A 27,196-nucleotide genomic window follows, 5' to 3' on the forward strand; every position below is an offset into this window, starting at 1 on the left:
TTCGACTCCAAATTTTTTTTTTCGTTTTGCTTTTCGAGATTGAAAAAAGTAGCTTGACGATTTTTCCCCTTCTTTCGCCCATTTAACACGCGCCCTTGATGTTGACGCCTCTGATTTGTTCTCATAGTATTTTTTAATTAGTAATTCTATTTATTATATCTTATTTTCAACGTGCCCCGACGCGATGCTATATAATTTGAGTCTTTCTAATTTTTGTTCAAGATTAATGATAAAACTTTTTTGGCTTATCTTGTTTAAGGGTTTACTAATTCCATTGTTAACTTTTTTATTTGTGATTTTTTGACATCTCACCAATCTTGAATTTTTTTCGGACCAATTTTTTCAATTTTTCCCACCAAATTTCAAATGCATTCTTAAATTCTTCACTTTCAATTGTATTTCGCCGAGACAATTTTTGATTTGTAAAATAGCGACACATCGAGAATCACTGGTTCCGCAATTTTAGGCACTTTCATCGCCTCTATTTATCTTTCATTCATTTTGCCACTGTATTTTATCATTTACTGTGCAATGTGTTTTTGTAGACAAATTAAATCATATTTTTTGTTAGCTAACCAATTGAAAACTAAATTACGTTTCTTTTTATCACGTAAGTCGTTTACATTCAAAATTATAATTTGGATCGACATTCTTTATTAGTTTTCATTTTAAAGTACACGATTTAAAAGGTCAGAACATCCACACAGAAAAAGTTCATCGGCAAATTTCTTATCATATTTTTTAACCCAAATTTACCTATTGCGTTCCAACTAGGTATTGGCTTCTGTTATACCGAATATGACAATTTTGTATACTTTCTATCCAAATATCCAAATTTATCGTCCACATGCCGACATTCTTTATTAGTTTTCATTTTAAAGTACACGATTTAAAAGGTCAGAACATTCACACAGAAAAAGTTCATCGGCAAATTTCTTATCATATTTTTTTACCAAAATTTACCTATTGCGTTCCAACTAGGTATTGGCTTCTGTTATACCGAATATGACAATTTGGTATACTTTCTATCCAAATATCCAAATTTATCGTCCACGTGCCTCTGCTTCTGTTATATGTCTGCCTTTTACAAACCCTTTTTGGTCGGGGTGAATAAGTTTTAGAATGACTATTGTTAATCTTTCTGCTAGTATTGTTGCTATAATTTTGTAAACGCAATTCAGCAGTCTAAGCGGGCGCCAGTTTCGTATAATTTCTCGCTCCCAGCCCTTAAATAGTAATGTTAAAACTCCCTTATATTGCGAGTCCGACAATGTTTTTTTATCAAATATTTCTTTAAATAACGTGCAAAATTCTTCTTGTATGATATTCCAGAACATTATATATCAGAAATGATTCCGTCCTCCCCTGGGGATTTATTTGTTTTAATCATTTCTAATAATTTCATTTTTTCCTCCTCGGTAATATCCCGGTCTAGTATTTTTTTTGTGGTCAGCATTTATTTTGTTTTTTTTTTGTGGCTTGTTAAATCCTGAGCACTTCCCAAATGCCATCCCTCAGAGCTAAATACATTTGAATCAAATTTAACTTGTTCATTTAGTAATTCGTCTATATTGTATTTATAACGGTCATTTTCTGCTTTTATTCGACTCCATATTTTTTTTTTCCGTTTTGCTTTTCGAGATTGAAAAAGTAGCTTGACGATTTCCCCCCTTCTTTTGCCCATTTAACACGCGCCTTTAATTTTGATGCCTCTGATTTGTTCTCATAGTAGTTTTTAATTAGTAGTTCTATTTCTTAGATCTGATTTTCAACGATGCTATATAATTTGAGTCTTTCAAATTTTTGTTCAAGGTTAATTAACTTTCTTCGCTTATTTTGTTTAAGGGTATACTTACTTGCATTGTTTACTCTTTTATTTGTGAGTTTGTGACATTTCACCAATCTTGAATTTTTTCGAACCAATTTTTTTCAATTTTTCCCACCAAATTTCAAATGCATTCTTAAATTCTTCACTTTCAATTGTATTTCGCCGAGACAATTTTTGTTTTGTAAAATAGCGTCACCACGAGAATCACTGGTTCCGCAATTCTAGGCACTTTTATCGCCCCAATTTATCTTCCATTCATTTTGCCACTGTATTTTAACATTTACTGTGCAATGTGTTTCTTGTAGACAAATTAAATCATATTTTTTGTTAGCTAACCAATTGAAAACTAAATTACGTTTTTTTTTATCACGTAAGCCGTTTACATTCAAAATTATAATTTGGATCGAGATTCTTGATTAGTTTTCATTCTAAAGAACTCGATTTGATTACCATTTCAACACCGCTATACCTGGTCGATTTAATTTGAAAGAAACCATATCAACATTCACGATCAACGCTACCGTTTTATGTTTACTTTCAATTTTACGAGTCATTGACCAATTAAAACAATACACTATTATTGAACACATTTCAAATTGTCTGTCTAAAAATATAACAATACAAATACAGCGATTCATATTGAAGTACAGTAGACTAATATAGAAAATTAATCTATAATAATAATTCAAAAACTGTAATTCAGAAAAATAAAACATATGTACAAATACCATTTTTTTTTTTTTTTATTTATAGTTTTACATTAAAAGTAACAAAAACGATAGTAATTTCCATTTGTGTCTTATCTTTGAGATTCATCTGGAGAACCTTTTTGATTGGTCTACTCTCTTTCTCTGCAGAAAATGGCGTAAGCGATATGTCACTAAGTTTGCGCTTGGTGTCCCAAGGACGAGGGGTCTACTGGATTTGTGACAGCTTAGGGTTAAGAAATTCACGTTGTTTGACTCGAACTGTTTGATCCCCTTCGGTCGTGATATGAACTCCACTAGTATCTGGTTTTTTTTTTTCTTCATAAAGCGGCTTAATCACGATTCCATTTTTTGTGAAAATACGTTCTACATCAATATAGGTCAGCACTTCATCTTTGAGACATAATTTTTCAAAGAACTTATTCACAATTGTAGCTGTCTCATTTACTGTGTGAATATGGTAACTGTTCCCTTTTCTCGGAATGATACCACATAGTCCAATATCCGCATTTGGAAATGCTTGTTTGACTTTAACAATAGCTTGTGTTGCAGAAACATTCACCTGATCACTGTCGTGGTTGTTTTTACTTAAGTCATTAGTACCTAAGCTTATGGTGAACTTGCCTACATGTGAACCATTACTGTTCACACGATGGTTTTCAAAAGCCGCACCCAAACACTGAAATATTTTTTCTAGGGAGGCACCATTGATAGAGGCATTGATTAGATTATCCTCAAATCGACCAACTCTCAAACAATTTAAAGCTCCTAACATTACGTTTGTCCCTTTTGATTTGGTGTCTATAGATGGTAGGTTGCCACATGTAAGGGGTCAATGGACTGACTTTCATTTTTGTCATTTTCTTGTGCTTCCCTACCGTCTAGAATATCATTAGCATAATTACCATAAGACTTTATCATTTCACGGTGTTCAAAGTCAACGCAGTCATTACGGACGTGCCCGGTTATTTTACAGAAGGAATCTTTCGATTCATTAAGACAGTCTCAAGCAAAATGCCCAATTTCTGCACAGTTATAGCAGCGTTTACTATGATCTGGTTTATCTTTGCAAGCATAGGAAGGATGATTTCTTTGTTTACAATGCATACAATCTTTACGACCATTGTCGGCAATCATTCGGACATCATATCTCCTAAATGTTGTTTTGTTTGGTATTGTCGGAACATAATAAATGATTAGAATGTTTCTTGACCCATTTTCTATATTTTTTCATCGAATATATCCTCGCTTTACTGAACCCGGGACGACATTGCCATACTGAAGCATTTTAGTAGCTACATAGCAGTCATTTAGTTCATTTAGAAGGTCTTTTGTTGTTATATTCGTTATTGTGTTGTCTACATCAACACATTTGACGTTTCTACTTTTTATTGTTAATTCACACTGTACTAACCTTTCTTTGGCATCTAGGTCACTTAAAGTAACAACACAACTTTTTTTAGTCAGTTGGATGGATTTAACACTCTCTAATTTTATTTGTTTTTCAAGTTCCTTATTATTTCATCGTGTGTTATCCCCTTAAAACCAAGAGTATAAAAATGAACTGATAGTATTCTTTGTATGTTTGACATTTTGAACAACTGGTGAGTTGAATTCAAATGTCGCACACATAAAAAAATGTCTATCAATAGAATCACACTATCGCCTGTGTGAAAATGCCTATAAACACATGAAAAATAGCAAATTCCTCTATGCATACACAAATCCAAAAAGTTATAGACTCTAAGACTATATTACAATAGAAAATCGAAAAATGTATCGGAGCTCAAAAAAACACTCACTCTGCAAGTAAGGGAGATAACCTGTATATGTACATTTGAATAAAATAATACGTTGGCTATACGCCATTACGATAGCCACTAAAATGTACACTTGAACGCAAACTCATCGTACGGTCTTTCACTCTATTATTAATTCCATCAAGTCATATTTTTAAACAGACACAAAACCTACATTTTTTTTAAATTACATTTTTTTTAAATTTTGTAAAGTATGAAGAACTGCATTTTAGCAACGTTGAATCGGGAATCTGTTTTGTTTTATTTACCAGGAACTTTTTTGTCTCAACGATTAAAACAATGATATATTAAAAAAAACTGAGTTACATCCTACATTTCCTAAGTATAAACAATCAAAATTCAGAAACAAGTCACGTTACTCATTGTAATTTATATCAATATATACGCAATTCATACATTTATTTAACAGGCTACAAACTGAAATGTCCACCTGTTCCCATAGGTGAGTTCAGCCACTGCGCTGACATGTGTGGAGCTACTGGTTGTAAAAATGGATATCTTTGCTGTTCTATTGGCTGTGGAAAAGAATGCAGAAAGGGAATTCGGATTAATCATTAAAGTGGCAATTACCTACATATGTGGTAAGAAATTGTTATACCTTACTTTCCTGAATATCAATAATAAAATGCAACTCAACAATAACAACTTTGATACATGCATAAAGCAACATGCCGCTTTCTTTACAATATCTTAAGCTCTATACAGTCCAAAGTCTAATAAAGGTGTACATACATTAATCAGAAACAATAAGTTATGGTTGTTTACCCTTTAAGCGTCATTTCGGACCTAATGTTATGTTGTTTACATCGCCCTTGATCCAGTACACTCCAGTGTGTAGTGTCAATTCTGTTTAACGTACTCTGTGAAAATTTCTTCTGGTTAGTTTATGACGTAGATCGGTACTTATACATCCTGCCATTGTTTTATTGTAATATGGTTAATTTTGAGTTCTTGTCTTTCATTTTTGCTTATGTACTTTGTCTATATGCCATTTTGTGTTTCTTTGTTATAACAGTTATTTGTTTTATAGTGATTAAGATTATATTACAATGTTGATTGCTGTACCCAAATTTTTGACGTGTTTACCTATTATGTCTGTTTGTTTTTCTCACACGTTGTTGTCAACATAATGGAATTCTATGCGACTGTCATACAAGTGAGAGGTTTAGCTAGCTATAAAGCTATTAAAGTAGGAATATGACAGTTGTTTCCATTCATTAAATGTGTTTGAGCTTTTAATTTGGCCATTTTATAAAGGACTTTCAATTTGAATTTCCCTTGGAGTTCGGTATTTGTGTTATTTTACTTTTTATGAGTACTAGTACCCTGATAAACAATCAAAAAAATTTTATCAAAAATTAGATGTTTGAATTGTTTTTTTTTTTTTTTTTGCTTTTACTGGTGCTAGGTTGCTATCACATTTACATTTATCCCACATCTCATGTTCTTCATTTCTTTACTTTTAAAAGATTATTGCATGATTAAAAAACTAATATTGATTAGGACAAAATAAATCAGTAATTAGCATATTGAGTTTTTAAAATTCAAAAGTCAAATACAAATGATGAAGCATGAGCAACTAGTTAAAAATAGTTTAAGTTGTTGCAATGCCTAGAGTCTACCTTTGCAAAAGTAGCTTTCATTGTTTTCAAGCATTTCAAAAAGTCATTGTGTGTTAATTTGAACCGGTTGGTTTGTTTGATTCAAGAAACTCACAAAATACTGGCTGAATAATGCTCATGAGAACTTTACATTCCGTAGGCAGTTATATTTACATCAGAGAAACATATGGTTCTAAATTTATATAAATTCTGTCCTCACATGATCTTTTTGAAAGTCAATCAAATTCAAAGTTCAAACATCAATTTTTTTTTTTTTATTTCAAATATTCGTTGTACGATACTTGTGTCACACATTACCACAAATATGTTCCGATTGTCGCATCCACAATCATATCCGCTTTCTCTAGAAAAAGTAATCGCTGAATGCGACTAATCAACGAAATGTTAACTTGCCAAGGAAAACAGAACAGATGCCACTAGTAGAGCAGGGTCTTGTTTTGTTTGGTTTTTTAAATAAAAAACTATGCCTGTAAACATCAATGAATAAAATCGTATTAAATAGCCTAAATGTAACATCTTTAGCATCCAGTTATGTAGGTTTGAGTGGCTCGATTAAAACGTGTATAGATGAGATAATTTCGAAAGGTTTATTATCATTCTTAAATTGAAATACAATGTATTATATGAAAACACTTTTATTTTAGTCGTCCGTCATTCCCTTTTCACGTCTAAATGAAACATAAACACCTTGAAAAAACAACTTTTACCTTTCTCAGTTTTATAATTGCCTGACATAATCATATATTATAAATCGTAATAAAACGGTAGATAAGAACCATAGTAAAGAAATATTTGAAAAAAATATTATAAGTGTTCAATTATGTAGTGAAAAAATACCCCCCCCCCCCCCAAAAAAAAAAATAAACAAAACATTTTTGCACTATTATTGAGTGATTCAAATGGAAATTTTACATTATAGCATTGTACAAGATCTTGTCTTCGTGTACTATGTACATGGAATAATTTATGAAGTTGATTGATTGTTGTTTGCTTTACGCCCAGTGGCAAATAATTCATGCATGTTTATGACGAGAACACATAAATTTTAAAAACAATAGGTAGGTCTTGCAATAGGAGTTTGACAGTGAGGTTGGACGTGAAACTTGGAATACCACTGGAAAATGAGGGTATATTGAATAAGGACAGAAATTTAGCCTTGCAACAGCTTGCCACATCCGGACCCCTTAAATAATTGGCGCAAGAGTTTTTAATTTGTAGAGAGCGTTGAATAAGCTTCAAATAATATTGTCTTTGTATGTAAATCGTATTACTACGAGTGTCTTGTAAAATAATTAGGAATGAATGAGCACTCATGTTATCCCACATACAAAAACATATCATTCGACAAGGATGAGATTTTGGCGAATCATAAGTCCTTCATGGCTTCAATAAACATTGCACTAAACAACAAATCGGAGGACTTACCTTGTTTGTATTGGATAGCTTAACTTCACAAAATTCCGTACAAACAACGGTACATTGCCGGCTCATCTGCATGTTCCACTAAAGAATTGTCCACTAGATTGTCTAAAATTATATCCGCAGTGAAAGAGGGTCTTTAGAAATACTGTGAAACTGTTTACTCGCGCAGTGGTATTAACTATATGTGGATTCTTAAACTCTAAAGAACTTCTGGATAATTTCAAATCTCGGTTTTTTTTAGAAATTAGTTCTATCAAAACTTTTGATTTTTCAACCTTGTATACCACCATTCCCCATGTGAAATTGAAAAACCGGCGAAAAGAAATAATCCACAATGCTTTTCAACATAAATATGGTAGCATACGTTATAAATGTATTACTTTGGGATACCATAAGGCATATTCTATTAATAGTGAACAAAAGGGTAAATCATGCTACAAAGAGGAACAAGTGATCAATATGCTGGAGTTTCTTATTGACAGCATATTTGTTGAATTTGGTGGTAGACTTTTTCAACAAATTGTCGGCATTTCTATGGAAACGAACTGTTCGCTTCTCCTTGCCGACCTCTTCTTATTTTCATATGAATCGGAGTTCCTTCAGACACTTGACAAAATCAAGAAGATCAAAGTAGCCAGGTTATTTAATTTCACTTTCAGATATATTGATGATGTTCTTTCCATAAACAATCCGAACTTTTCTGATTGGGTTCCATAAATATAAATATCCCCAAGAACTAGAAATTAAAGAAACAACAGACACGGCTTCCTCCGCCTCATTTTTAGACTTATACCTCGAATTTGACATACACAGTCATCTCAGTACCAGAATCTATGACAAACGAGACAATTTTAATTTTGAAATTATCAATTTCCCCCACCTTAGTAGCAATATACCAACTTCACCTGCATATGAGATATACATTTCCCAACTTGTTCGGTATTCAAGAGCTTGCAGCTCCTACTCAGACTTTGTAAAACGTAACCAGTGTCTGAGCAGAAAGTTGATGAACCAGGGATATGTCAAAGAACTTCTCGACCTATTTCTAAAAAAGTTCATCGGAAGGTACCAAGACCTTGTTGATAAATATTCCGTATCAACTTCATAATTATACACGATGGTCTTGAAGTATAGATTCTGCGTACTTACGTTGTTTATCATCTTAATAACGTGTAATAGTATTCTTTTATTTGTCTTTATTAATATTACTTTTACTGTTAAGTCTGTCTTTTGTGATATCCATTTGACGTGACTCTGAACTTATGTATCCCGTCATACTTTGAGCGACAAAATTATTTTATTTTATTAATATTACTTTTACTGTTAAGTCTGTTTTTGTGATATCCATTTGACGTGACTCTGTACTTATGTATCCCGTCATACTTTGAACGACAAAATAATCTTATATCTACCTGTGTGACGTCAAACACGTGATTCTACACCAGTACTTAAAACCTTCAATTCTTTATGGGTGGATTTTACATAGATAAATACAATCGTATAATAAAAAAGCACAATGAGGATGTTAAATTTGATGTATGCCTTTATGTGCTTCTTTGTTACATTTGTTTGTTTTATAGTGATTAAGATGATAACACAATGTTGACTGCTGTACCCCTATTTTTGACATTTTTACCTATTATGTCTGTTTGTTTTGTTCACGCATCGTTGTCAATATAATGGAATAATGCGACTGTCATACAAGTGAAAGGTTTAGCTAGCTATAAAACCAGGTTCAACCCACCATTTTCTACATAAGAAAATGCATGTACCAAGTCAGGAATATGACAGTTGTTATACATTCGTTTGATGTGTTTGAGCTTTTGATTTTGCCATTTGATTAGAGACTTTCCTTTTTGAATTTTCCTCGGAGTTCAGTATTTTTGTGATTTTACTTTTGATCTATGAAATAAACTCTGAATTCGTCCATCGATATGTACGTGTAGTTTCAAATATCATTTAATGCATCTAATTTAGGTTACATACTTTTAGCACGCTTTAGTAACTGTGAGAATTCTGTGAAACTGTATTGTTTCTTGTACTTGAGTTTTTGGTATGATATTCTATACTACCGCTCTTCTGGTTGGTTTCGTGGGAGTGTGTTCGCCTCGAATCCCTACCGGGTTAAACAAAGACGTTAAAACTGGTATTTTCCCTTTCAACGCTAAACAAGCGGCATATATGAGTAAAAGCACAGACTGGTCGGCTCGGAGTCAGAATTGTATCCTGGTAGGGTGAATTTTCTTCCTGCGAACGGTCACCTTGTGAACTTATACGTTTAAAAATCCGGCTTAGCGTGTCGATCTAGTACAAAGCAGGGTTAATATTCATATCATATTTACATGTTTTTGACTCTACATGTTTGATTTGTCTGTGTCGTTAAGTTGCTGTCGCAATAATGTATACCTTTATTTCCTTGTATTCAAAACCAAAGGATTGGCTGGGGTATAGAAATATTGACATATCTGGACTTCTTCCGTCCGACAGTATACCCTTGCTAAAGGGATGCGACAGTTTGGCTATTCGAATGTATAAATACTTAAATAACAACACCGATCAGTTTGACAGTATCTAAAAAATAAATGAAACAGCCAAAATAAGTTTAATACTTATATAAATTGTTGCCAATATTTGTTTTTACCCATTTTTGCTTTTGTGACAACTATACCATATATAAAAAAAAAACTTGACACCTCACATTTTGTCACATAGACGAGACTGCCGTCGTTGTACGCTTCAATATATGAGGTATAGACACTCAATGAAGATTTTTTTTCTGGTCACTCCCCTCCCCTTAGTTTGTCTGGATAGGATAAAATATAACCCCTGGTGTGGACTACGTTATTTAATGTCCAAAAAAATAAAAGAAAAGAGAAAATGAGGAAAGAAATTTTTAAACTTTCGCTTAAAAAATCAAATTCAAATAAAAATCAAATATATATAAAAATTAGAAAACTGTGATAATTGTCAACTGAAGACTTAGGGTTATACATCAGTAAATGAAGCTGATTATTTTATTGCTTATTTAATGTCCAGTGGCAAACTTTAGTAAGATAGAGCGTTGGCTACAGGTAAAATATATGCCGTACTAGAATAAAGTTGAACCATGATCAAAATCGGAAGTTAAGCTATTAGCCACCCCTACCCCCCTCTTTTTTCTCTACGGTAGACGAATGCCAACAACAAAACGACATCCATTCACAACCAATAACGGCCACTATAAGTAAATGATATATGGACTTATTTTGTAAATAAATTCCTGTTGCAGCCAACATTTCCCGGTTTCGGACAGGTTTGTATTTCCACTCAAATACTTCTGTTTATTGAGCGGAGATTATAAATCAACCAAAAGCACTTTGATTCCCTGAAATTGTAAATTATGGTTTTGCGCTGTCTGTTTTTTTTTTCCCCGATACTATTTTGAACCCCTGATTCTAAGAGGGCGTGTCTAATTAGTCATGTCCAATTAACTTTTAGTAAATTGAACCTCAACTTAAAGACTTACACCGGGTTAATAAGTTCGAGGTACAATAAGTAAACAAAAGAGATCCTTTATGAAAAGAGATCGTCCAGGTATCTTAGATAATTATTTTGCGTTGAATAACAATGAAAAATGCACCAACAGGTTTGTAAATTTGCTTACATGTAGCAGTTATTCCACTTTACCTCAGTATCGATATTTTTTTGTATATCATACTTGCTTTCTTTTATGTTGTAGGCTACCAGCATGAAAATGTGAGATTTCAGATAAAGGACATTCGTACTATTGATATTTGTCCTTGCCTTAACACTGACTTTGGCGTAGAACGTCTTTTCAAGTAAAAATTATTATATATATCGTCTTCATTCATTTAATGTGTCCTTCATTGTAAACTTATTCTAAACAACTCAGGCCATTACAATTCTTCAATTACAATAAAAATTTATGAGGAATAAGTAAAATTGCATGCGATCAGATCAACAGCCTACTGTCTGACAAGATGATTTTAAATGGGGTATTTGATAAAATACTTACTTTGCGGTTTCATTTAAATTGAAATATTGTACATACATAAACGTAAAAGGATCGAGGCGCAAATTTTCACAAGTGTTTCACAAGAGTAACATACAGGTTTTGTGTGAGGATGTCATTTCAGCATATTTTTTTACGAAAAGAAAGTTCATATAAAGATAACGACAAGTCGTGACAGTAATTATCGGAGACCCTTCCTTACTTACATATTACACAAAAACCATCATCTAAGATAACAGGGGATTACGTTCAAATTGTCATAAGCACGAACACAGCATTAATTTTACAAAAACTGATTTAAACCAAAATAACATGTGTGATGCTTAATTAAGATCATAATAACGTTACATATCTAAATCACGCAATTAAATCAAACAAGTGCGATAATGTCCTGTGCAATTTGAGAAATATAACTAGAAAAAGGTAGAGGGGGGTGTTGTTGGGGACATGACCCACTTTAAATCACCCATGAACAGTTACATCATAGACTTAAACATGGAAAACACGATCTTTAAACTATGGCGTCACTGTTGGTAATTGGTCACCTTTACGTAGTATAATATTAATAGGAATCCGGAACTGCATTGTTGGAACGAATGTGATCCGGTCCAAGCAGTTGTCAAATACGCAAAGTAAGAGTATTTTGCTCTAGCCGACACTGAAAATGTATGTACCAAAATGCAAGTCAGGAATATGACAGTTGGTTTCCATTTGTGTGTTGAGTTTGAGATTTTGATTTTGTCAATTGGTAAGTGACTTTCCGTATTGAATTTTCCTTGGAATTCAATTTTTTTTTTTATTTTACTTTTTTTACAATTTGGCCTCGATTATGCACAAATGTGAATAAGAAGCAGGTTTTCAGAATATGATATATGCATATACATATTAAGTTAATTTTTATAATCTAAAATAACTGCAAAATTATACTTTAGATGCATCAAATGACTAATAGAGGTATTGATTTTTTCTGTACTTTTGAATTTTTAATGTTTTAATGCTCAATCGATTTGATGCTTAATCGATTTATGACTATTGAACAGCGGTATACTACTGTTGCCATTATTTACTGTGACTGTTGACATCAGTAACAATAAAGGAATTCGTATATCAATAAAAATACATACTACGTTCGTTAATATCGTAAAAAAGAGGTCTAGTCACGATAAACAAGTATCTAGTTGTGAAGAGATCTTAAAAAAATTATTCATTTATTTTAATATTTCTTACGAGAGATGGGTATTTACATACGCATTTCTAGATCTGTAAGACAAACAAAATCAAGAAATTGTTCACAATTTCTACCAATAAAATAGTTTAATTATTTAGATTTCTAGAGGAGGATAATTTCAGCTTATCATTAGAACAGACTATTGAAATTCTTGTTCGATTTCCAGAAACAATCTGAAGAACAATTCCCGGACACTAAACGATCTCCACCTTAAATACCATTACTTTTGTTCGTAGGTAGACGCTGCATATTTCTTGCTAACACATGATGTCCTTATAGTTATAACTTATTAAAAAAACACTGATCCTCGACCAAATTTGTTTAGATTTTTATCACCATTCAGACTCAGGCTAAACTCTAAAAGAGAAAAAACTAAAATGTAAGATTAAGCAGATATAATACAGTACACTTAAAGAGACTGCATACCAAATAACATTGACCTCAATAAGTGCTTCTATTTAAACTGCCATATTCGCAACCTTTTTACTAGAATATATGCAAAATATTTAAGCTGACGATAAAGGGCGAGAGCAAATAATTTAAATGCCAATTTGATGTTCCTTTGATAATACAAATTCAAAGTAAAGATAGCGATTAGTTTATCGCTTTAAACAGACTTAATCAAAAACTTTAGGATGTTAACAATGCAGAGTTTTAAAATCAATGAACCTGGTTTGAGGGGGTGCCGAATAATCACCACATCAATGAAATGTACACATAATACAATTTTATTACAAGCTGTTCTAGAGTTACTATTAATCGTTCCCCTTTAACTAACGAAATTATAAACTTAAACAATCGTTGACACGGAAACAGCACGAATAAGTCTCGCTTCTCCGACTTCGTCTAAAATTTAAAAAAATGGTTTTCCAGAAATGTTTATTCCAGAAATGTAAAAATAACAAAATGTTTATCATTATGACTCTTTCATTATTTATGTCCTTTGTTTTCATTTACGACCAACACAGTTAACTACATGTATCTATATAAGTAAGAACATATAAACAATACTTTTACCAACTGTAACTAAATCTGTTGGATGTTGAGTGTGTACTGATTGATAATTTAGTTTTATAAACATGAGGTTTTTTGTATTAGTTGTGTTTGGTTTTGAAGCAGCTGTCAGCAAGTGTGAGTACTCTCAGATCTGTACTTAGTGTCTATATTGTTGTGAGGGATGTACAAATTTCCTGCAAAGTCTGGTTTGTGTTTTTGTAAGATAACGTTCTGCTTTATATCGATCTGATGAGTTAATATAAAAATAAGAAGATGAGACAACTCTCCACCAGAGACCGAATGACATAGAATTTAATAACTATAGGTCACCGTACGATATTCAACCATGAGCAAAACCAATACCACATAGTCAGCTATAAAATGCCCCGAAATGAAAAATATAAAACAATTCAAACGAAATAAGCCCTTTTCAACTCATTTTGTACTGGTGCACCATTGTCCAAGGTTAGGGAAGGTTTGGCGCCATCAAACATGTTGAACCCCGTCACAAACTTAATGTGCCTGTCCCAATTTATGAGCCGGCAGTTGTTGTTATCGTATTTTGCTGTAGCTCATTTTTCTTTTTTATTTATTGTTTTGTATATTTTGTTCTTGTATTGTGCCGTTACATCAGTGTCCTATGTTAGAGGAGGGTGTGTGCATTTAATCCCCGCCACATTCTTTTTGTGCCTGTCCCAAGTCAGGATCTTGTTGTTCAGTGGTTGTCGTTAGTTCAGGTCTGTCAATTTTTTTTTTTTCGTAAATTGTTTTGTAATAAGTCAGGCCGTTAGTTTTCTCAATTGAATAGTTTCATATTTTTATGTCGGGGCGTTATAGAGCCGATTATACGGTATGGTCTTTTCTCATTTTTGAAGGCCGTATGGTTGTATTTAATTAGATATAAGAAGATGTGGTATAAGTGCCAATGAGACAACTCTCCATCCAAGTCAAAATCTAAAAAAGTAAACCATTATAGGTCAAAGTACGGTCTTCAACACGGAGCCTTGGCTCACACCGAACAGTAAGCTATAAAGGGCCCCAAAAATTACTAGTGAAAAACCATTCAAACGGAAAAACCAACGGTCTAATCTATATAAAAAACGAGAAACGAGAAACACTTATGAACCACATAAACAAACGACAACTACTTAACATCAGATTCCTGACTTAGGACAGGTGCAAACAAATGCTTACATTCATTTGAACTTTGTTTGAAAGTTGCGTCATTCGCAACCATACCACATCTCCTTGTTTTCATATTGTAATTATAAAGGACACTTATATGTTGCGAAAAAAAAACAAGCTACGTTAACAAACCTTACACTTTACACTGTATTATCACTACATACTGCTCAGAGTCTGAAAAGACCATATTTGGATCTAAACCTGTAAGGTCGAGCACATATTTTAATTGACAAGACTCGACATAATCTCGACAGTACTTAATAAGTCTAACTGAGTACTTGATCATCTTGGTATTGTCTGAATATGGTCTGGACAAATGATTGACAAGTCTCGACAGTCTCGACTCAGTCTCGACCAGTCATGACTTTAAAAATTTTCTCGACTGTTCTAGACTTGGTCTGAATCAGCCTATCTATCTCAATTATATATTGATCTTAAAAAATGCCAGGTAATTTGGTAGTTTGGTTTATTGCTGTCAAATTTAAGAATTTAATAAAAATGTAAAAAAAAGCCAGAACTTTCGATTTGAACTAAATTCAGATACTCACCTTTAAAAAATGTCTATAACTTTTTTAAATCAACTTGAATTTTCAGAAAAGTCTACAGCTATCTCAATTAAAAATTGATCTTATAAAATACCAGGTCATTTTGGTAGTTTGGTCAATTGCTGTCAAATATAAGGATTCAATTAAAAGTTGAAAAAAGCAAGAATTTTCAGTTTTGACTAAATTCAAATAAGTCACCTTTAAAAAAAAAATCTATAACCTTTTCAAATCATCTTGGATTTGGATAAAACTCTACAGCTATCTCCACTTTATATTGATCTTACAAAATGCCAAGTTATTTCTTAGTTTGCCTCATTTCTGTCAAATTCTATAATTTAATTATATGTAGTAGGTAAACAAAGGAAGAATTTTCAATTCAGACTAAATTCAGATAGTCACCTTTACAAATTTCTATAAATTTTTCAAATCAATTTGGATTTTAATAAAACTCTGTAGCTATCTCAAATATTTATTGATCTTACAAAATGCCAGGTTATTTGGTAGTTTGGTTAATTGCTTTTAAATTTAAGAATCGTATTAACAGCTAAAAAAGCTAGAATTTTCAGATCGGACTAAATTCAGATAGTCACCTTAATTTAAAAATTTCTACAACATTTTAGTATAAGTAGGTGAGATTTGTGTTTGTAAGTCCAAGCAAAAATATCAATTTTCCTCAATACTCCTAAATTTATTTCGTAATTATAGATCATAGTATGCGTATGAGACATTCTATTCATTAAATTTATGTATGTTTACAATAATGTTTGTCCTTGTGGAAAAAATTCGTGCCCTAGCCAGAGCTTTAGTAACTTTTATATAAATCTCTTAAGAATGATAAATTTTATCAAATATATGTGAATTTGGAATACAATTATCTGCATTCCTATAGGAACCATTTGTGCAACTCTCCTGGTCGACCTTTTCTTGTGTTCATGTGAGTCGGAGGTCGTTCAGATACTTAAAGAAGAAGATCAAAGAAGCTAGATTATTTAATTTCTCATACAGGTATATTGATGATGTTCTTTCCATAAACAATCCAATTTTTTCTGATTGGGTCCGACTAATATATCTTTCTAAACTATAAATTAAAAAAACCGATACAGCTTCTTAAATTCTAGACATATACTTCGAATTTGACAACAGGGTCATCTCATTACCAAAATCTATGACAAACGAGACGATTTCAATTTTGAAATTATTAATTTTTCTCACTTTAGCAGCAATATAACAACTTCACCCGCAAGCAAACATTTCTGAACTCAAACGATTTGCAAGAGCTTGCAGCTGCTACTCATTCTTTGTAAAACGCAATCGGTATTTCAGCAAACAAATAATGAGCCAGGGTTTTGTCAAAGAACGTCTCATCCTTTGCTCATCAAGTTCATTGGAAAATACCGAGACCTAATAGGTAAATAGTCAGTGTCTAATTCACAAATGATACAAGGTGGTATTTGGTTATAGATTCTCGGTGCTGAACTTGTGTAGTTTTATATTTTACTTAACTTTCCCCTTTATTTCTCTTCGTGTTATTATATTCCTTTATTCGTATGCCTTTTGAAGTGACTCGGTATTTACACATCCCTTGCATTTATATTTACTTTTTTTTTTTACTTTACCGAGAAAGTGGATATAATTATACGGTATGTAATATCAACGGCAAAAAATGTTTTTCTTGACGTCATCAAATTGTGTCAATATAACGGAACTATAAGTGACTGTCATAAAAGTAGGGTTAAGTTAGCTATAAAACCAGGTTTTCTTCGGAAAATGCGTATACCAAGTCAGGAATATGGCAGATGTTTTTTTTTTTCGCTCGTTCCGTTGATTAATAGCGTTTTATTTGGTCGGTATTTATGGACTTCTCTTTTAATGGTTTGCCCTGGATTGCGGTATTTCTGTTATACTTTTCTATTGATGAAAATCTAATCCAAGACTTTATAAAACTTTGAGCAGAACAAAGGGGGCATTCTAACCTCCACAGAAACAGACCTCAATCAAAACTTTTAATTCAGATAATTAATGCAAGGACCTATTTATAGAATTATCAACATGTATATGAGACAACATTTCATTTAAAACAAAAAAAATTTAGTTTGGGAAATTCATTATATAGCGGATCCATTTCCATTTTTACTTAGTCTTTAATACATAACCTTATACATGTTATAACACACTATTTGAGCTTGAAACAACACATTCATACACACACATACACACACACAGACACTCACAAACAACAAAACATCGCAAAAATAAAGGTGATACACTTACTTGGTAAATTTGAAAATTGGTAGACTTTTTACTTTATCACAAATTTTTAATATCATCTTTGTTAACATGACCTAGTGTAATTCGGAGTTGTTTTTCAAGGTTTTTCTCTTTTTTCAAAAACCACAAAGAAAAATCTTTGGGGTTTCTTGTAAGCCTTCGGAGGATAAAAAATTTCTTCTCCTACAAATATGTCCAACCAATGCATTGAAAAAATATACAAATGTTATAGATCATACCAGGTATATGATAGTAACACGATAATGTAAAATATTGTTTAACTAACAAAAACTTTTAAGCACTTGAAATGCTAGTATTATGAAAGAAATAATGAATTCAAGTGCAACCTCACAAGTTATATTTTGATATTCCAAATTTTATCATCCCATAAAAGAATAAAAACTGTAATAATATTTTTAACATGATATCTAAGCATCATTCCTGCAATATCTTTTTGCTATACCGTTGTGTTTTCTTCGACTTTTGATTTTTCATTGTCCCTTTTGTATATGTTTCCATTTATTCCAAAATAACTGTAATACCAAAAGTTGCCTTTGAAAGAATGATAGTATTTTGTTTTCCAAAAGAGTCGTTACTTGTAAGACATTAATTATGTTTGTGGAAACACCCTAAAAGAAACCAAATCGTATTAAACAATGCAAAAAAGTATATTTAAATGTACTTTCAATTGAATAAGAGTCTTAATTACATTGATGGCATAAGGTGACAGTGTTCCAGGTTAATGAACGTAATAAATACTTATAAATGACATAAAAAAAATGCGTGTGCTAATTTGTTATGCGTCTACATGTTCATGTAGTATTAATTTAGGACATGTTTACCCTATGTGGTTACTCCCCAAACTTATTTTTGTTTTTGAATAATTAAGTGTTTGACAAGTAATGTATTAAATATAAAAATGATACAGTTTAAAATAATTATTCTGTCGTCAGTCTAAAGACAACACAATGTTCAGACTTACCAGCAGAATTCTTATCAGTGTGTTTCTGATATTTCTCTTTAACACAGAAGTGTCGAGTCAAGGTACGTATATTTTTTCATGTATTCATATTAAAATCAAATCATGAAATGTCGTCCATTAGATTAATTCTGTTGATGTAAACTCAGTTGAACGCCAAATATGACAAACTGAATAACCAGTCCGCATTAAACTGTACAACTTCTAATCGGTAACCAATATTTACAACTGGTTCTTTTTAGATCATCTCGAAGAAGCGCATACCTCTGTGTATATCAATAAACGTGTTGATAAGATTGGGTCAAAGGATCGTCTGTCATAATAAGATAACATGCCGACGACGGAAATTCAGTTATAAACAGCGTGTAGACAGTCGGATTTCTAAATATTTGAAAAGAATTGAGAGCAGTTGTTTCATAACGTTGGTATTGTCAATTCTGCATAGAGGACCGAACTTTCAGTTTTCAACTCAGACAAGAAACGATAGTTTTCCTTTTATTTTGTGCCATATCTTAAGTCAAATTAACAGAAAAGTAAACTGTAGGGAAAGTAAATTTCCGAATAGGAACCCGATGACATTGCTACATTAAGTTTTTTAATAATGTTTTGATATAAATATAAGTAAGCTAAACAAAACTAAGTATAAAGCATTGATAGAACAAGTTTATGACAAAAGGGAGATTTGGCGAAATTTGCGAGGCGACAACTATCAATTAAAGTCCCAAAAAATTATGATACTGTTTATGTACTTTTTTCGTGTTGTATTGAATTTTGCTGTAACTTTAAATTCGCGAAATTAATACACGCGAATACAATTGCAGCTTACATGCATATAAAAACTATTGAATAAATATCACAGAATTTATTACTGCACATGCATGTTTACCTTGTTTACATAACATAAAATCAATTGAATAGTGAAACTTTTAAATAACTCCGGTAATCCATACAAAAAACCAATGAATGATTACGAACAAAAGGAAATAGATAACAGTTTTGTTATCAATGACAATTTATTCAGATAACAACCCTTAGACATGTTATATAACATACCACTATTTAATGGTTTGATAATCCGTGTTATTTTGTTTCATATAATAGCTAAACAAAAATGAAGTCTTGATTAATATAAAAATTATAGAAAATGTAGATCGAGTCAAAAAAGTAAAACAACAATTCGATTCTAGCTGGTAATATTAAATAAGCCATTAGCAAACCAAATATAATTTACATGACAAAGTGAGCTACAAGCATAACCAATACAGTCTAGTACGTTATAGAAAATGTTTATCGAGTCAAAAAATTGAAACATCAATTCGATTCTATCTGATAACATTAAATAAAAAGCAATAGGCTCTTTGCCTATGAAAAAGAACAGGTGTGTGAGCGCCAAAGCTTTACCCAAACCTGGTAGTTTAACATCAAACAAATTATAAAAACCAGTCATTTTATTCTGTTTCTTTTTAATCTTAGCCGTTCACTGGAAAGGCAAAATTCATTTACGTGTACAAATATTTCGTTAATTTGTGTATTCAGTAAAAGTTTAATTAATGTATTTATCATAAGTTGGTAATATCCTTTTGCAGTGCTTAAACGGGTCATACAGCTGAAAACTTTTCAAAATCAATGGATTAGTTTTAGTGATGTAAGGACTTTCTTATAATTTTGGAAAGTATAATAGATTGTGTTTTTGACATAAGATGACACAACAGTAAAATGAAATGGTTAGAAATGTTTCCTGATTGTGAGTGTGAATGTAAATCATGTAATATTCTAGCGAGGAATTATCTTTTTGTTTATTTCCAGTTCAAATCAATAAATTCAAAATTTGAGTTGCAAATACATTTTATTTTACAGCCAATATTTCAATCCAGTCCTTTATATATCGGGTTGTTGTCTCTTTGACACATTCCCCATTTCCATTCTCAATTTTATATTTTACTTTATATCAAATACTATTTCATTATGTCAGGGAAATATTAAAATAGTTTAAAATATATTCAAAAGTTAAACTAAATTCCGTTTTTTAGAATTTAATCAGAATATTGGAAATTACTATTCTCACCAACCGCGGATCCAGTATTCTGACTTTTTGAAAGAGTAATTGTTTAAGTAATTTGAAGTTATTAATATTCTTATAATAACGTTCACGGTACCAATGTTACTGCAACAGTAAATTTCATCTTTTTGTGATTTTTTTATTTGCTTCAAAATTCAACTTTTAGTCATCTTTTAGTCAGTTTTAATCACAAATTCTTTATGATAAATGTGCTTCGGGGCATTTGTAACTCATTTATAGCAACTTTTTTTTAACTGTAAGTAGGCCTAAACAATAGGATATCCATTACTAAGAGCATCATTCATTCTTTACAACTAAGAAACACAAAATCCTACAATTATATAGGTGGAGAGCACTTTGCTATATTCTAAAATCAAGTATACAATTTTTCATCGAGAAAAAATGTATGTATTATACATCAGTTACCTGTTATTACAGTTAAACTATATAGAATTATCATATACTACTCATTGACATTTGATTTTCAGTAATATATATCCTTTATAAGCGAAGCTAATCTATGTATATGTTGTGTACAAGTTATCATTTTGTACAAATGTTAACATGTACAAAAAAAAATTGTACAAACTATAAATTGTATTTTGACTTTGTAAAAATTGTTATTTGTACAAAAATCGCTTGCACAAATTACAATATGTACAAAATTTGACTAAATTCACTTATAACTTGTATAATAATTTATAGTATGGATTTTGTTATAAAAATAGCATTGATACACTCTATAGAATTTTTATTATATGACCACCCGATAAACCTTAATTACAAAATACAAAAAATATTCAGATGGAGACAGGAAATGTAATTGATACATGCATGTCAGTTAATTATGATAGTACAATAAAAATTGGCCCCAGTATCAATTCTAATAGTACAATAAAAATTTACCCCAGTGACAATTCTAATAGTATAATAGAATTGGTCCCAGTGACAATTCTGATAGTATAAAAGAAATTGGTCCCAGTGACAATTCAGATAGTGTAATAGAAATTGGTCCCAGTGACAATTCTGATAGTATATTAGAAATTGGCCCGAGTGAAAATCAAGACGTAACTGCATGACGTTGACACACCAATTATACCTGCCAGGAAGCGTGCGCTGTCTGGCCAACAGAGCCAAGCCGAAAATCTAACCAAGAAAATGAAACTGAAATTATCAGAACTTTCTGTGGGGGATAATGTCATTATACCAATTCCTCAGTATGATCGTACTCCAACTGATCCTTGAAATTAATTAGGTGTAATTATTGAATCTAGAGAATTCGGGTACCGCATTGGAACAGTTGTATGCATTTTTACATGATATATGTCGACAATCAAATTGAACCTGTTAAAGAAACATCTTTATTCGCAACAACGGTTCCTGGGAATGTTGTAATGTTCCTATTCGATACATCATATTAAATGTTCTGATTCTGACCTGACCTGGCTACGTATTTATGCATCTCAGACGCCCATTTTTAGCTTTCATATTATTGCCGGGTGGGAATGTTTTAATTTTAATGAATATGACTACGATCGTTGGATATACAAAATATTCTTATATGTACATTTGTATAAAATGATACGTTGGCTATACGCCATTGCAATAGCCACTAAAATGTACAACTTAACGCAAAACTCATCGTACGGTTTTTCACACTGTTATCAATTCCATCAAATCATAAAATATTTAAACAGAGACAAAACCTACTTTTTTTTGAAAATTACATTTTTCTAAAATATTGTAAAATATGAAGAAATGCATTTTAGCAAGTAGAGTTGGAAATCTGTTTAGTTTTATTTACCAGAAACGTTTTTGTCTCAAAGGTTAAAACAATATTATATATTAAAAAAAACTGATTTTCATCCTAAGTATAAACAATCAAAATTCAGAAACAAGCCACAGTGATCATTGTTATTTATATCCATATATACGCTATTGATACATTTATTTAACAGAATATACACTGAAATGTCCACCTGTTCCCGGGGATGGACACGGCCACTGCGCTGACATGTGTGGACATACTGGTTGTAAAAATGGATATCTTTGCTGTTCAGTTGGCTGTGGTAAAGATTGCAGAAAGGGAATTCGGATTAACAATTAAAACCGCAATCACCTACATATGTGGTAAGATAATGTTATACATTACTTTCCTGAATATTAAAATAAATGCAACTCATCGATAACAACTGTGATACATGCATAAGTAACTGCGAGTACTCTCAAATCGTACTTTCTTTTTAATTTGACCTGTTGATACTATTTGTAATGCTTGTTTGTTATTCAATGTTAACATGGATCTTGCCTATATACCAGCTTTGATTATTTGATATTACTACTAATTTTCACTTCTTCGTACTATGAACATCAAAATTATTTCATTTCTCCTTAAATACTGTACAGGAAGTTTTATCTAGCACTTATTGTATAGTTTTATTGAGGATATTCACCCCATATGCACCAAGTGTTAAATTAGTTTTATTGATATTAAAGAAATTTCATGATATTCCTAAACGGAAGATTTTATACACACAGAAGAAGAAGTATACTTAAGAACAAAATTATTTTCATTTACCTGTGTATAATATGACGCAGGTTTTTTCAAAAGTGATGATTTTCTAAATATTGTTTAACATTTCTCAGTGGTATCATACTTTAACTTTGTTTAAACCTGTTTATTTACTTTTGACCTTAATTATTTATCCCTTATAATTTTTATTAACTATGTATTTGCATTTAGGTATCTAAGATCAAATTTATTCGTTCATCGTGTGTTAATTTACGTTTTTTGATTGAGTTAAGCCTTCCAATTGATATTTTATAGTGTGTCTTTCTATGTTGTCATGTTATACTATTGTTTCAGAAAAGGGAGAAGGTTTGGTACCATTAAAACGTTTAATCCCGCTGCAAATGTTTGCACCTGTCCTAAGTCAGGAATCTGATGTACAGTAGTTGTCGTCTGTTTATATAGTTCATACGTGTTTCTCATTTCTCGTTTTTATATAGATTAGACCGTTGGTTTTCCCGTTTGAATTGTTTTACACTAGTAATTTTTGGGGCCCTTTATGGCTTGATGTTCGGTGTGAGCCAATGCTCCGTGTTAAAGGCCGTACTTTGACCTATAATGGTTTGCTTTTATAAATTGTTACTTGGTTGGAGAGTTGTTTCATTGGCACTCATACTACATCTTCCTTTACCTATATAAAGCAACATGCAGGTTTCTTTAAAATATTGTAAGCTCTATATAGTCCATAGTCTTTAAAAGGTGTGCGTACATTCATCAGAAACGAATAAGTTATGGTAGTTTACCTTTTAAGCTTCATTTCGGACCTAGCTTTATGTGGTTTACATCGCCCTTGATTCAGTACACTCCACTATGTAAATTTAATTGTGTTTAACGTACTCTGTGAAAATTTCTACTGGTTAGTTTATGTGTACTGGTACCCTTTGATAAACAATCAAAGATTTTTATCCAAAATTGGACGTATGAATTGGTTTTTTTTTTTGCTTCTACTGGTGCTTAGTTGCTGTCACATTTACATTCACCCAACATCCCATGTGGTTCATTTCTTTACTGTGAGAAAATAATCGCATAAATAAAAACCAAAAATTGATTTTGACAAAATAACTCAGTAGTTGGCATATTGAGTTTTTTAAATTCAAAATTCATATAGAAATGATGAAGCATGAGCAACTAGTTATAACATATTTAAAGTTGTTGCAATGCCTACAGTCTAGCCTTTCTTGAAAAAGCAGCTCTTATTGTTTTTCAAGCATTTAACAAATTCACTGTGTGTAAATTTAAACCGGCTGGTTTGTTTGATTCAACAAACTTACAAAATACTGGCTGAATAACCTTACATTCCGTAGGCAGTTATTTTTATATAAGAGAAACGTATGGTTCTAAATTTGTGGAAATTCCCATCTGTTGCAAAAAAAAAATGGTATGTAGTTTGAATTCGAAAAACATGATATCTGCAAATGAAAAACAAAGAAAATGAGGGTATCATCAATGACACAAAAACAGTACAGGTACAGCCAAAACAAAAACACACAAAAAGCAACAGCCTTGGATCCAATATTGATAGCCTAACTTATTGTGACTGTATATTCATATATAAAGGATTTGAAAAACCTGTTACCCAACTTAACCCATTATCAAGACTATTTCAGACAGACATGGGGTAATTGAAATATGTAATTGTTATTGACCGTAATTAATTACAATTTCTCAAGTAAATGAATGTAATGTGTAATTGAGCATTTTTTTCAATTACAAGTGCTTGAAAGTAATGGTTTACATAGCCAAAATTTCTGTAATTGACAATTACTTTTCAATTACAACTCAATTAAATTTGTAATTTTGGATCAGAAAGATTTAATCTTGTGTTTTCTCAAAAATGATGAAATGCCATGACCTTAGTAAATGTAGTTAGCTGAAAAAGGAAAGCTTACACAGTATACTTTCTGTAATTACACAACCATGGGAGATTTTTTATTTTGTAATGAATGAGCAAAAATTAAAAAAGAAGGAAAAGAAAATGATTGTTGAAACATGGCATAATTTGTGTTTGAAAAAAAAACATTGTCTTATACCTTAGTTAGCTTGTTGCGTACATTTGTTTTATTTTAAAATATATAATGACTGTTTTTACAACAGTTATGTTTGCATGTTAAACAGGTGTTAAGACAATTAGAGAGAGATAAATATACCCCTAGGTACATGATTGTTTTTTAAATCAATTGAGTGTGATTGAAACTAAAGTATATTTTTAAAAAAGTCAGGCTTTCTAGATTCTTTAGGAAAAATTATTTTACTAAGTTGTGATCAGAATAAAAAATCATTTCAAAATATTAAAATTAGGGATCTCTTTTTGTATCATTTTCAATGAAATACATCATGTTCATTAAAATATAAAATTTTAATAAAAACAAAATTTAAAATTTTCAAAATATTGAAACGGCTTTTTATCACTTTGAGCACTAAATGAAACCATTCCTTTAGTCCAAGGGATTTCTGATAGACAAAGTATTAAGTGAACTTCAGATTTATGTGTGTTTTTTTTTTTCTTTCTTTATTCCCGTAAAACACCAGAAATCTAACTTTATCTCTTCTTTGATACTGGCTGAATTTGAAAATAGTCGCTGTAGATTTCATTTGTTATTACTATAAAGCAATGTATGATACTCATGTACATATCATGGAATCAATGCATGTTTTCAATATTATATCTTTTTTTCCTTTCAGAAGTATTTAAGGTAATTAATTACATTTGCCATGTAGTAATTGGACAGTAATTAATTACAATTTAATCGAAGATTTTGTAATTGTATTCGAATGTAATTAATTACTTTCAAAAGTAATAGACCCCATGTCTGATGTCGGATAAACAAAGTGTGAAGAGCTATATAATATATATATATCAACAAAATGTTTATGCGACAAAAACAAATTATCCGCAAACCATCGCCACCGCTTAATCAAAAACAAATAAATCTAAACATGAAAACGAAAGCTACCCCAAAAAAATCAAAAATGTTGCCAAAAGGTACCGGAGAAACAATGGATATAGTTTAATAAAAACAAATTCCAACGAATCGAACGACCAAATGATGAAAATAAGTTATATAACATGTAGGATTAAAATATTTAAATGGGTATTAAGTGTTTGTTTAAAGTTGCTAACATGTACATGTAGTAGTAATATAATTTTAATACTATACTTGCTTTCTTTTATGTTGTAGGCTACCAGATTGAAAAAGTTATATTTCAGATAAAGGACAGTTGTTCTTTTGATATTTGTCTTTGCCTTAACACTGACTTTGGAATGGAACGTCTTCTCAAGTAAAAAGTATTAAGTGTATCGTCTTCATTCATTTAGTATGTCCTTCATTGTTATTTTTCAAATAAGTGAACAAAATTGATTATCCGAAATAACTCGTGCTATTTAAATTCTTCAATTGCAATGAAAATTTATGAGGAAGGAGTAAAATTGCATGCGAACAGAGCAACAGCCTATTGTCTGACAAAATGATTTAAAAGGGGTATTTGATGAAATACTTACTTTGCGGTTTCATTCAAATGAGATATTGTACATACATGTAACATAAAAGATTCGAGGCACAAATCTTCACAAGTGTTTTACAAAAGTAACATACAGCTCTTGTGTGAGGGTGTCATTTAAACATATATATTTTTACGAGAAGAAAGTTCACATAAAGATAACGACAAGGTTTGACAGTAATTATTTGAGACCCTTCCTTACTTGCTTATTACACAAAACCATCATCAAAGATACCAGAGGTGTATGTTCAAATTGTCATAAGCACGAGCATAGTTTTAATTTTCTCAATATTATGAGACTGATTTAAAATAAATCACAAGTGTAATGTGTAATTAAGATCATACTTATATTACACCTGCATTTAATCTAAATCACGCAATTGGATCAAACAAGGGGGTAATGTCCGGTGCAATTTAAGAATTTTTTTTTTACAATTTTGCCTCGATTATGCTAAAAT

General features: G+C 31.4%; 2 long non-coding RNA genes across 2 annotated transcripts in view; both read left to right on the forward strand.

The window, feature by feature from the left end:
* Positions 1-11,234, forward strand: part of LOC127710730 (uncharacterized) — a 40,780-nt gene extending 29,546 nt beyond the window's left edge. The window contains exon 3 of the long non-coding RNA XR_007986304.1: positions 11,118-11,234. This is a non-coding gene — a long non-coding RNA (uncharacterized LOC127710730). The remainder of the gene's footprint in view (positions 1-11,117) is intronic.
* Positions 11,235-18,555: 7,321 nt separating this feature from the next.
* On the forward strand, positions 18,556-26,538 carry LOC127710731 (uncharacterized). The gene is made up of 3 exons (XR_007986305.1): positions 18,556-18,677; positions 22,630-22,801; positions 26,420-26,538. It is a non-coding gene; the product is annotated as an uncharacterized LOC127710731 (long non-coding RNA).
* Positions 26,539-27,196: the final 658 nt, after the last annotated feature.

Source organism: Mytilus californianus, unplaced genomic scaffold (genome assembly GCF_021869535.1).
Source record: "Mytilus californianus isolate M0D057914Y unplaced genomic scaffold, xbMytCali1.0.p SCAF_8, whole genome shotgun sequence".
NCBI classification, from domain to species: Eukaryota; Metazoa; Mollusca; class Bivalvia; order Mytilida; family Mytilidae; genus Mytilus; species Mytilus californianus.